Below are 13,832 nucleotides of genomic sequence, written 5' to 3'. Positions count from 1 at the left end.
AGTATTATCCCATCATACGAATTGTCTGTCACTAACTGATAGACATTTGAGTTGTTTCCCATATTTTGCATTTATGAATAAAACTGCTGTAAATGTCTGTAGACAAATCTTTGGGTAGACACGTTTTCTTTTTCTGATTAAATGCTTAAGAGTGGGATCCCTGGGCCATATAGTGAATGTACGTTTAACTTTATATGATGGTGCCAAACTGTTTTCTAAAGAGGTTGTCCCATTTTGTCTTCCTCTCAGCAAAGTGTGAGAATTCTCATTGGTCTGCATCTAGACAGTTCTAGTTGTTCCACATCCTTGTCAGCACTTGCCATTGTCAGGTTTGGTTTGTTTTAATTTTAACTTTCTAGGGGAGAAACATGTAGACTCTACATTGTAGAGTAAAGGCTCAGATGCAGGAGTGAAGCTGTGCAAACATCTGAATACTGAGGACCGCTACAAATCTATGGTTTTGTCACAGCAAACCAAAGTTTGGCTTTTGTTTGGCCCAAAAGTTGCATATAGGAGCAGGCTGCATATGTAATAGAGGTGATGATGGTCAGGCAGGATAAAGAGGATAAACTGGCTAGACAGGTTATGAAGTCTTTGAAAATATAGCTGAGTGTTCTAAATTTTAAAATAGAACCAATACTGTTTTCCAGATAAAGAAGAAAATGGCTCAAATCTATTATGATGAACTGAAAATGAGTTTTTATTTAAGTTTTTTTATTAAACTAAATTCTGTAACTAGTTACAACACTTGTAACTGGTGAAGTGCTGCGGTAGACATATACCAAGGTGAAATCTCAGTCTTAAAATACTTAACAATGTGATTGTAACTGCTGAGGTGGAGGAAGTAATTTGGAATTCTGCATACTTATACTGCCACATATGGTGATAAATATTTTTTTCCACCACATTTTTGTATTTGAATTACTGTAGAATCATCGCTTATGTAGTGTACCGTGATGTCATGTGACCATAACTTGATCTATATGTATCATTTACATTTTTAACTTTTCCTCTCTGCTTTTCTCAACCACTGAGACAACTCCATGGAGCTACCTCATTTATAGATTGTGTTCAAACCTCTATCTAATAATAAAATAATTAAAATCTCAGGAAAAAATGACAATGAGTCGGACGTAGAAATTAGACACACACACATCCTGTTTACATGGATACATACGTATCATGGAATGTTTTGATGATAAACCATTGTAAGTGCCTGGGACACAGCAGTCCTAGTAGTTGCTGAATCCTGTTCTCCCCATCTTCTATCCCTGTACTGTCTTCCTGATTCACTCAGAATTGCTATCTTCCCTAGTAACGAATCCTAATTTTCAAATGTATCCAGTGCTTTGATTAACGAGATACAAAAGCTTCTGTCCTCAGCTCATCAACTCTGTCTCTAACCAATAGAAAGAATTTCTGTATTTTTTTTTATCAAGACAATGGATTGTCCTTGGCCAGCAGTTCTGTAAGGATCCTTTATTCTAGTGGTTTTTAGCAGCTAGTCTAAGTTCAGTGTCAAAAGTGCAAAGGATTTTAAGCTCCATATAATGTTACTGTTAAAGTTTTAATTTGCATCAATTTAATTCTCTTGTCAGTTGTCACACCCTATTAAAGTTGTGCCTCATCACATGCTGATGGAGCAAATTAAGTCTGAGGTACAAGATGATGTAGCTTCTTGGGAAAGGCTATCCATGGGTCCAGATTCTAGCAGTTTTGAGTTCATTGATCATTAGTTTTTATGTCTCTTAGGAATCTAGAGTAGCATTCTGTGGCCATCAAAGATCTGTATCTAATGTCAGAATTTTACAATTCTCGAGAGCAAGCCCAAAAGACACTTTTTAATGAAGAAGTATTTTTGCTTTTGTGTTGTTTTTCTTGTCATGTGTTTCTAGTATGTTCATTTGCATTAGCCTTGCCACCCTTAACAGAATAATCCTTTAAAACCTCACTCAGATCATGGCACTCCTCAAATCCAATAGCTCCTACTTCTCTCAGAGTAAGGTTGTAAAAAGGCCCGACATTGTCTAGATTTTCATTACCTGACTCAGCCAGCTATTGCTCTCACCTTCTGTCATTCTAACGTAGTTATGTTGGCTCAGTATCCCTTGAAAATGGCAGGCACACCCCTGCCTCTGAGCTTTTGCACTTGTTCCATTCAGTTACCTAGAATGTTTTAGTCCCAGCTATTCATATGACTTCCACACACTGCCTCCCTCCCTTCCATTCTTGACTGAAATAGCATTTCTTCATTGACGATTTTCCTGAATACATACCGAAAATTGCACCTCCCTCTTTTTGACACTTCCTGTCTCTCTTCTTTATTTCCTTAAGCCCAAACTAAATATTTTAGCTATGTATCTTAATATTTTCTACTTCTCCCCAAGTAGAATGCAAACTCCACAAAGGCAGAGATTTTGTCTATTTTGTTCACTTTTGTTTAGGACAGTGCCTGGTGTAAAATGAGATCCCAGCATATATTTGCTGAATGAATGAATGATTTTGAATCTGCTGTATCTGTGAGTTTTAGTGTATGCAGTTCTTTCTTTGTTCTCTCTCTTTTTCCCTCCTCTATCCCTTCTTGCCTTCCCAATTGGGGCTGTAGAACAATAAGTTCTAGCTTTTGCAAAGGTTCTTAGTTTCCCAGAAATGCTCAAAGATAACGCAAATGGAAGGCCACCTGCTTTGATTTTGCTAGAGGGAATGCAGGAATGTCAGTTCTGGCCTTGGAGGAATCTGGTTTTAGGAAGATGGATGCTATTGGTTTCCTTAAATTAAGGTATTGTCATTTTGGGTGTGTGTGTAAGAGGCCAAGCCACTATGTGTATACCAGGTGCAAGGTCTCATGACCAATCCATGTCTTTACCATTTGATCCCCAATGTCTTGCACAACACCTGAAACTTATCAGGTACTCAAAAGATAGTTGGTAAAATAAGGAAGGCTAAGATCACTCTTATTTTTGTTCCCCCAGATCTACTGTCACCCAGGCAAGAGGTCTTCCTCACCTGAAACAAGCAGAAAGGGAGTGGTTGCTGGCCCTGTTCAAAGTCCTTGATAATTACTTCAACTACACAAGTGATCATGGAGTACAACTGCCTCTGAGAAAGTAAACTGGCAGCTCTCTGTGGAGTCCTACCAGGGTGCCAAAGGTAAGGAAGTAAAACACGCTATCTTTGAAGTTTTAAGAATTCTTTCAGTGCCGTGTGTGGTAACCTCAGATATGATATAGAATGGAATGAGGTCTTTCACTGTGAGAACTAATTAGATATCCCATACCATGTAACTCGTATTTCTTAAATCAGAAACTTTTAATAGGACTTTTTATTTTTTGGAGGTTTTTCCTTCTCTTCTACCACAGGTTGTTGCCCAAGCATCTCTGGCCATTGCTAATTATCTGTTTGCCTTGGGCAAGACAGGTTCTGACTGTGAGTCCAAGAGCAGCCTTGGGCAAAATAATTCATAACTGTATTTACCAAAAATTATTCCATCAGTGCATCTTTGCAACAGTGTTTCCCATAATTACAGTTGCCTTGGTGCTTTTAAGATTTTTCATTTCTTGGAGCTGTTTGATCCCATCCATCCCTCTGGATTTTGAGCTTTTGACCTGTTAGACTTTTTGAGTCCCCATGAGTCTTCATCTGTTCTTAACTAGCCCAGGGAATCAATACTCCCAATATTTTCCATGATTATGGAATTGAAAATGTATTCTTCTGATGTTGGGGAACAGCTAATCTGTCTCTCAACTTTTAGAAGCTTCCATGGCTTATCCTGATTTGTTTCAAAAAGAATTTTTGGCACCTGACAAAGTAAATACAGTACAACAAAATAATATATTGAAAATAAGTGATGGAGATTTGAGGTGATAAACTAGGAAATGTGTATTTGCCTCATGTCCATCTAGATTTCTTTCTAAAATAAGAAAATAAAGTTATCCAAAAGGAATATGGAAGAAAATGGGAGAGGAGATCACATTTTTGTAAATGAGAGATTTAAAAAAAAAATGTCCTCATGAACGTAACCCAATGGGACAGACTTAAAAGAATACTTACAAATATAAATAATCAGAATAGCATTAATATTCCTGTTCTACATATATATTAGGTGATGATGGAACAGTTTCCTTCAAAATTATAACCTGTGACTGAGAAAAAATATCAAAGGAGAGGAAAGGATAAAAACGTGCAAAGATTTATAAGTTTTATTGCACACACGCCTTTTCTAAGAAGTTACTTGAGGATGTACTCGGCCAAAAGTGTTTTGTAAAGTCCAAACCAAGAAGGAGGAATATATGAAAACTCCTTGAGGTGGATGAACTCAAGAGAATGCTGGAGCAACACCTCAACATGACAGCAGTTTTGCAGGCCTGGAGAAGAACTACTCCACTTTGGATTTAGTAGATAGAGAGTCTAGACTTTAGTAGACAGAGGAGAGTTTCTAGGTAGTGGGATGGGAGGTGGGAGATAGTAATAAAATAGAAATGTATGATTGAACACTTGGGGAAAAAGGGAGATATGATAAAGCTAAATCACACAAGAAATAAAGGCATTTGAAACTACAGGCGAAAAAAAAACTATATAGAAAGTCATGATCTAACTATGAAATAAACTAAATTATGCTACGATGTTCAGCAGTTACAATAGTGTAAGAAGACAATGTTTATTTGCCCATGATATTTGAACCATTTCCCTTTATGTGGCTCAAGGATTGCAGCATGAGGTCAAGGTGAAGGAAATGTGATCTCAATATACAACTTGGCCTGCACTGAATGTGTTTACATTTTCCTAAAAATGAAAATACTACTTCTTGATTTTTGAGGTTTTATTATCATCCTATTAAAAATACTTGAAATTTCTACATTAGTTGTAAAAAATTTAAATTTGAACAACTTGGTAATATAAAAGCAAGTATGTAAATCAGATTAGCTAGGACATGAGTGGAGGGTGTTGGGACATATGGAAGAAAGTGCCAGTGTGCTGCTAATTAATATCCTCAGTGTAAGGTGGTCAGAGGTCAAGAGATACTGAAGGAAGTTAGTAGAACAAGGGACTGAATATATTGTTTAATGTTACAAATGTAATTAATAAAAGAATTAAGTTCAATAATATGCATATCAAAAATTAGGAGGAGGAAAGACAAAGGAGAAATTAGTAAACTAAATCCACATCTTTGATAGAAAAGAAGGTAGAAGTATATACATACTATTTTGAGATATGGAGGTTACCATCATTAATTCTGTAAGCAGAAACACAATCAGTTGTTTTGGGGAAATGGTACTGTGGTGGAGAGGAAAGAAGTGAGAAAATATTGTCATCATAGCTTTTCTCTTTCTTTAATCTTCCACCATGTGTGTCTCTTATCTTGATACAAAAAAATAAACTCAGTGACTCTAGCATTATTTCAAACTAAATGCTCCAAGGGACTGCATAGCATTAAAAAAATTTTTTTAATGTTTATTTATTTTTGAGAGAGAGAGACTAGACAGAGACAGAGTGCAAGCAGGGGATGGGCAGAGAGAGGGAGACACAGAATCTGAAGCAGGCTCCAGGCTCTGAGCTGTCAGCACAGAGCTCGACTTGGGGCTCAAACTCAAGAACCTTGAGATCATGACCTGAGCTGAAGTTGGACACTTAACCGACTGAGCCAACCCAGGCGCCCCAGGACTGCAGAGCATTTAAATTTGGGATAGAACACACATTAATGGGCTTAAAAGGAGTCAGGAGAGTAATCCAAGGAGTCCTCTAACCCAAAAGGAGGTTAGAGATATGAACTGGGAGTGGAAGAAGGCTGGGCAAGGGAGCATTGCTAAGTATAGATGACTATCGTGGCACTTTCTCTATGGGTACAGTGAGCTTTGGTCCAGAAGCAAGGTAGGAAAACTAAAGGTGGGATTTCAAACTAAGCTGAGACTTTAAAGAGGGGAAATGTGTATCCAGCTTGGTGATGGTCATTGGCTATTAGCAGCAACAGAAGCACCTCCTCTATAGGAGAAAGTGTCTTGATTTAGGCAATACTCACACATGAGTATCAAGCCATGATCTCACAGTCAAGTAGCACCAAAGGAAAGGGAAGAAAACCCACAATGAGTCAAGGTCAGCAGAATCAATCACCACATATTAAGTTTCCCCAAATTACTAATGAACAGATTGCAAGACACTTAATATAGAAGCATTATGTTTGAAATGACTTTTTTTTTTTTTAAGAAAACATTTGCACACAACAAGAAGCCATTAGGAATAGACTGGAAATTTTTGTAAATAAATAAAAAATTACAACTCCTAGAATAAAAATGTGATAATACACTCCTAAAGTAGAATGCTGTTCAGCTGTGACAATGCACAAACTGTAGCTTACCTCATCCATTTGCCTTCCTTGATTGTCTCTATTCATTCCTTCTGGGATTCTAACCAGGATGTGAATTTTCCAGGAGTGATGGAAAATGTGAATCCATAGATACAGAGCAAAGAGTGAATCCCAGCACAATAAATAAAATAGAATCCGGCCACATTGTGGAGAACTTGCATAATATCAAAGACAAACATTTATAAAAAGTATCTCCCCTCTTAAAGTCCTCATATGAGTGAAGTCATATGATTTTTGTCTTTCTCTGACTAATATTTGGATATAAATTTTAAAAAAGAAAAAAGAAAATTAAAAACAAGTATCTCCCCCACAAAATAGGAAAGATTGCACACCAAATAAAGACAATTAGATTGATAGCAGTCTGCTAAATAGCAAAACCAAAATCGGAAAGAGAGCTTAGAGAAAACGAATAGCAACCTAGAATTAATTGTGTACTCAGTAAACTATCTGTAGGATGAAATGAAGACATTTGAATTTTAATAAAAAAGTATGATACCTTAACTAACAATGACTTGCTAAAGGAACTTCTAAGGAATAATCTTCAGGAAGAAGTAATATTATCACAGGGCAGTCTAAGCAAAGAAAAAAATAAAAACAAATATAAAACCATGAAAAATCAATGTAAACTAATAGTAACAGAATTACAATACTGGAAAAAAAAAACCCAGCTTTTAAAATTGGAAGGATGTATTCAGAGTTAACATGTATCAAGGTCTTTGTATTCTTTGTTCAGGGTTAATGTCTTGTTTAACTTAGCCATTGTTTAGTTAAATATGCATAATAAAAGTTCAAGGGTGAACATGAAAGAATAGAAATATAATTAGCAAAATAATGAAGACAAAAAAAGCAGTGTGTGGGGGGGGAACCTCAACCCAAAATTGAAAGAGAAGAATAAAACGAATTTTAAAAGCTTGATAAATAGAATTTAAAAGATATTAGAAGTCCCAGTATATATTACATGAATATAAATGGACTAAATTTTCTAGTTAAAAACAGAGATATCATACCAGATTAAAAGAGAAAAAGAACAAACAGTTTTGTGGCCCTTTCTTTAATTTTTTTTTTTTTTTTTTTTTTTTTTTTTTTTTTTTTTAGAGAGAGAGAGAGGGAGAGAGAGAATGAGTAGGAGAGAGGGGCAAAGGGAGAGAAAGAATCTTAAGCAGGCTCCACACTCAGCATGGAGCCTGATGTAGGACGGGATCCCACGACCTTGGGATCATGACCTGAGCCAAAATCAAGGGTTAAGACTCTCACCAGACTGAGCCACTCATGTGCCCCTTGTGGTCCTTATAATCGGCACACCAAAAGCATAGGGTGCAGAAGGTGGAATGTGGGAGAAAAGTAGACCAAGTGACTAATGGCTAAAAGAAAAAGAATCCTGGGGTCATTATGTTAGCATCCTGACACAACAGACTAAGTCAAAAAACACTATTAGAAATAAAGAAGGTTACCACACAAAGTTTAAAAACATCAGTTTACCAGTAAGATAACATAATTCTAAACTTGCGTGAACATGACAAATATATCAGAATTGATAGAGCAGAAAGTTGACACAATTATATGGGGAAATTGATACATTCACCATTATATACTTAGTGAAAAATTTTAAGACACCTTTTTTGATTATGTCAAGAATTTTTAAAAATCAAATATAAAGAAAAAACTGGCAACAACTCAAATATCTGTTTCAAAGTAAGAGAGAAAAAAGAGGATGATATCATCATAAAATAGAATACCATATTGCTATGACAACTATGAAAATAAATGAGCTATATCTCCATCAATAGTGTGTATAAATCTCCTGAACATAATGATGAGCAAAAGAAAAGAAGCACAAAAGAATATATACTGTATGATTTCATTATATAAAGTACGAAGACTATAGTTTGAGAAGTCACTTTTTAAATTGATCAAATATCTGTTAGTCTAGAGTCAGCTTTCCCTTGCAGATATGAAGACTTCCTTACAGCTTTTATAATTAAGACACTGTGGTAGTGGAATGAGATAAACCAGTTGACAAATGAATTAGAAAAAAGAACCAAGAAATATGAATGCATATATAGAACTTTGATTATGTGACAGATGTGGTCTTGCTTATCACTGTGGTATAGGACTCTTCGGTAAATTGTACTGAGAACAATTGATTACCCATGTAGAAAATTTAAAACAATTGGATAGATCCTTAAAATGCACAGTTCACAAAAAATAAATGCCAGAAGCTTTAAAGATTCAAATGTAAAATGCAAAACTTTAAAACTTTTAGAAGAAATAAACAAGACTCTTTCTGAACTTTGTGTAGGGGAGGGTATTTTTTAAAATACAAAAATATCTGAGCATAAAACTAATTATGCATAAATTTAACTGCTTTATTGTTAAGTATCATAATCTATCAAAACATATTAGAAAAAGGGAAAATGAAGCCACTAACTGGGTGAAACTATTTGTAAAGCATACAGCTAACAAAGAATTACTGTCCAGAATATGTGAAAAATGCAAGTGAATAATAAAAAGACAACCCAGTAGAAAATTAGGATAAATATATAAAACAAGCACTTCACAAAAAATGAAATATATGTAGCCAGTAAACAGATGAGAAGATTCTCCAATCTTTTACTAATGTAAATGCAAATTAAGAATGAAATAATATAGCACTGCATACATATCAGAAGGGCAAAACATTAAAAAATATTGACAAAGGATGTGTATTTATTTAAGTTTATTTATTTATTTTTGAGAGAGAGAGTGTGTGAGGAAGGAAGGGGGAGAGAGAGGGGGGAAGAGAGAGAATCCCAAGCAGGCTCTGTGCTGTTGGCACAGAGCTCAATACAGGGCTCAAACTAACCAACTGGGAGATCATGAGCTGAGCCAAAACCACGAGTCGGAGGCTTAACTGACTGAGCCACCCAGGTGCCGGGACAAAGGATGTGTATTAACAGGAGCACTATTATACTCGATTGGCTGGGGTGTAAATTAGAACAACTTTGGAAAATAAATTTTCTCTGTCTCTCAAAGCAGAATATGTGCATACCTTGTGACCAAACACATATATCTAGGAATGTGATTTAAAGAAACTTATGCACATTTTTGCCAGGAGAGCTGTGTAGGGATTTTTATAGGTGTACTATTTGTAATAGTCCCAAACTAGAAATAATTCAAATGCCTAGAGACTGGGAGAATGGAGGAATATGCAGTTGACCCTTGAATTGCTTGGGTCCACTTATACATGGTGTCAATTGCTTGGGTCCACTTATACATGGACTGTGTGTGTGTGTGTGTGTGTGTGTGTACTCACACACATACATATAAACGGTACAGTACTATTTTCTCTTCCTCATAATCAATAACATTTTCTTGTCTTGGGGTGCCTGGGTAGCTCAGTCAGTTAAGCATCGGACTTCAGACTGGGAAAGTACATATGTAGATGCAGTGTGTGGGTAGTGATTTATTTCTTAAATGTTGAATATATTATGCAAAATAATTTACATGTATGTTACATATATTGTCTTATTAACATTGCAAAGAGAATACGGGAAATAGAATTCTAAGAAACAGTAGCAGAAAACAGAGCCACAGGAAAATAAAGAGTTGGAGTATAAAATAAAGGAAATTAAAATTTTGAATACAAGAATTCTACAGTTACCAGAAAAAGGTCATAAATTTGGGTATAAGCTTCTTGAGAATTGAGGCCAAGAGGGAATAATTGATTACATGGGTCATAAAACCAAATTTCTGAAGAGAAACAGCTATTTCTGGTATTGCACATCCATTCTTTACATTGGAGCTGAAGATCTACTTCATTCTAAAAACTGTATAAAACTATAAAATCTAATATAACCCTAAGATCTCAATTCCTAGCACATAGTTCTCTAATTTGTCTGCAGAGTCACATAGTCAGGCTTTAGGCATCCTCAGACTGCGGATCCTCAGAAGGATAATGGAGTGGAGCTTTGGGGAAAAGCAAATCCTGCTTTTCTGGGCTACATTTTCAGTCAGGTGCCTCTCTTCCTCCCAGGTGATTTTCTGGAAATCCATGTGCACCTGTAAGATGGTTTAGCTAGGTACATGGTAATAGAATTGGTGGGCAGCTACCCAGGATTTGTTGACTGTCCCAGAGAGCAGGAGGAAGAAAGGGCGATGCAGTTTTGTTTTATCCCCCTGGTTGAGAAGTGTCACCGAAGACAAACTGTGACATGGTAAATTAAGAGTTTTCTTGTTTTAAATATTTTATTCAGATATAATTAGTATATAGTGTCATGTTGGTTTCAGGTATACAATACAATAATTCAACATTTCTATCCATTTCTTAGTGCTCATCAACATAAGTGTACTCTTAATCCCTTTTATCTATTCCACCCCCCTCCCCAACTACCGCCCCTCTGTCAACTACCAGTTTGTTCTATTTAAGTCTGTTTTGTTTGTCTCTTCTATGTTTGCTGTTTTGTTTTTTAAATTCCACAGGAGTGAAAGCATATATTTGTCTTTCTCTTACTTATTCCTTTTAGCATTATACCCATCCATGTTGTCACAGGTGACAAGATTTTATTCTTTCCTTATGGCTGACTAATATCGCATTGTATGTATAAGCATGTGTATATGTATACACCATGTCTTCCTTATCCATTTGTCTGTGGATGCACACTTGAGTTGCCTCCATGTGTTGGCTAGTGTAAATAATGCTACAAAAAACAGAGGGGTGCATATATCTTTTCAAATTACTCTTTTTATTTTCTTTGGGTAAATACCCAGCAGTAGAATTATTGGATCATATGGTAACTCTGTTTTTAATTTTTGAGAAACCTCCATACTGTTTCCCACAGTGACTGCACCAATTTGCATTCCCACCAGCAGTGCACCAGGTTTTGTTGTTTTTTTTTTTTTTTTTTTTTTTTGACCATCCCCTTTAAAACCTGTTTCTTCTTTTCTTTTTTATTTTAACTATTCTGACAAGTATAAAGTGATACCTCGTTATGTTTTTAATTTGCTTTTACCTTACGATGACTGATGTTGAGCATCTTTTCATGTGTCTGTTGGCCATCAGTATGTCTTCTTTGGAAAAATGTTTGTTTTTCAGGTCCTCTGCCTATTTTTTAATGGGATTATTTGATGTTTTCGTGTTGAGTTGTAGAAGTTCTTTATATAGTTTGGATATTAACCCCTTACTGGATATATCATTTGCAAATATCTTCTCCCATTCAGTAGGTGGCCTTTTTGTTTTGTTAATGGTTTCCTTTACTGTGCAAGAGATTTTTCCTTTGATGTACTCCTAATAGTTTAATTTTACTTTTGTTTCCCTTGTCTGAGGAGACATATCTATAAAAATGTTTCTACAGTTGATGTCAAAGAAACTGCTGGCCATGTTTCCTTCTAGGAATTTTATTGTTTCAGGTCTTGCATTTAGATCTTTAATCCATTTTTAGTTTATTTTTGTGTATGATGTAAGAAAGTGGTCCAGTTTTATTCTTTTGCACGTGCCTGTCCAGTTTTCCCAGCACCATTTGTTGGAAAGACAATCTTTTCTCCATTGTATATTCTTGCCTCCTTTGCCATAGATGAATTGACCATAAAAGTGTGGATATATTTTTGGGCTCTCTCTTTTATTCCACTAATCTATGTATCTATTTTGTGCCAATACCATACTGTCTTGATGACTACAGCTTTGTAATATAACTTGAAGTCTGGAATTATGAGGCCTCCAGGTTTCTTTTTCTTTTTCAAGATGGCTTTGGCTATTGAGTCTTTTGTGGTTCCACACAAATTTAGGTTTATTTGTTCTAGTTCTGTGAAAAATGCTGTTAATATTTTGCTAGGGATTGTATTAAATCTGTAGATTGCTTTAGATACTATGGACGTTTTAACACTGTTTGTTTTCCCAATCCATGAGCATAGAATATCTTTTTTTTTTTTTACATTTATTTATTTTTGAGAAACAGAGTGAGACAAACCGTGAGCGGGGGAGGGGCAGAGAGAGAAGGAGACACAGAATCTGAAGCAGGTTCCAGGCTCTGAGCAAGCAGTCAGCACAGAGGCTGATGTGGGGCTCGAACCCACAAACTGTGAGATCATGACCTGAGCCGAAGTTGGACGCTCAACCAACTGAGCCACCCAGGTGCCCCTAAAATATCTTTTCATTTGTTTATGTCATCTTCAATGTCTTTCATCAGTGTTTTACAGTTTTCAGAATACAGGTCTTTCATCTCTTTGGTTAAATTTGTTACTGGGTATCTTAATGTTTTGGGTGCAATTATAAATGGGACTGATTCCTTAATTTCTCTTTCTCCTGCTTCATTATTAGTGTATAGGAATGCAACAGATTTCTGTATATCAATTTTATATTCTGGGACCTTACTGAATTCATTTATTACTTCTAGAGGGTTTTTTTGGTGGATTCATTAGCATTTTCTATATAGTAACATGTTATCAGCAAATAGTGAAAGTTTTATTTTTTCCTTACCAATTTGGATGCCTCTTATTTCTTTTTCTTGTTTGTTGTGGTTAGGACTTCCACTACTACACTGAATAAAAGTGGTGAGAGTGGACGTCCTTGTCTTGTTCCTGATGTTAGAGGATAAGTTCTCAGTTTTTCACCATTGAGTAGGTATGGATTTTTATATGACCTTTATTATATTGAGGTATATTCTCTGTAACCATACTTTGTTGAGGGTTTTTATCATGAATGGATGTTGTATTTTGTCACATGCTCTTTCTGCATCTGTTGGGATGATCATTTGATTTATATCCTTTCTCTTGTTAATGTGCTGTATCCTGTTGATTGGTTTGCAAATAGTTGTATCCTGGAATAAATCCTACTTGATGGTGGTGAATGATTTTTTTTAACATATTGTTGGGTTCAGTTTGCTAACATTTTGTTGAAGATTTTTGGGTCTATGTTCATCAGAGATATCGTCTTGAAGTTTTCTTTTTTTGAGGTGTCTGTCTGGTTTTGGTATCAGGGTAATGCTCACCATGTACAATGAATTTGAAAGTTTTCCTTCCTCTGCTATTTTTTTGGAATAGTTTGAGAAGAATAGGTATTAAGCCTTCTTTAAATGTTGGGTAGAAATCCCCTGTGAATCCATCTGGTCCTGGATTTTTGATTATTGGGGGTTTTTCGATGACTCATTCAATTTCATTGTTAGTAATCAGTCTTTTTGAATTTTCTATTTCTTCCTGATTCAGTTTTGGAAGTTTATATATGTTTCTAGGAATTTATCCATTTTTTTCTAGGTTGTTTGACTTGTGGCATATAATTCTTTGTAATATTCTCCTATAATCCTTTGTATTTCTGTGATGTCAGTGTTTATTTCTCCTCCTTCATTTCTCCTTTTATTTATTCGAGTCCTCTCTCTCCTTTTTTATGGTTGTGTGTGCATCAGAGTTTTACTAGAAGAATAAAGCTTGCAGAACAAGTTACTCTTGGTAAGAAATAATTACAGTTTTGGACAGAATGCTATAAGCCACGTAATTACAAGGT

This window comes from Panthera uncia, chromosome X, assembly GCF_023721935.1.
Source record: "Panthera uncia isolate 11264 chromosome X, Puncia_PCG_1.0, whole genome shotgun sequence".
NCBI classification, from domain to species: domain Eukaryota; kingdom Metazoa; phylum Chordata; class Mammalia; order Carnivora; family Felidae; genus Panthera; species Panthera uncia.
The sequence above is the reverse complement of the archived record's forward strand: the minus strand, read 5'-3'. Positions refer to the sequence as shown.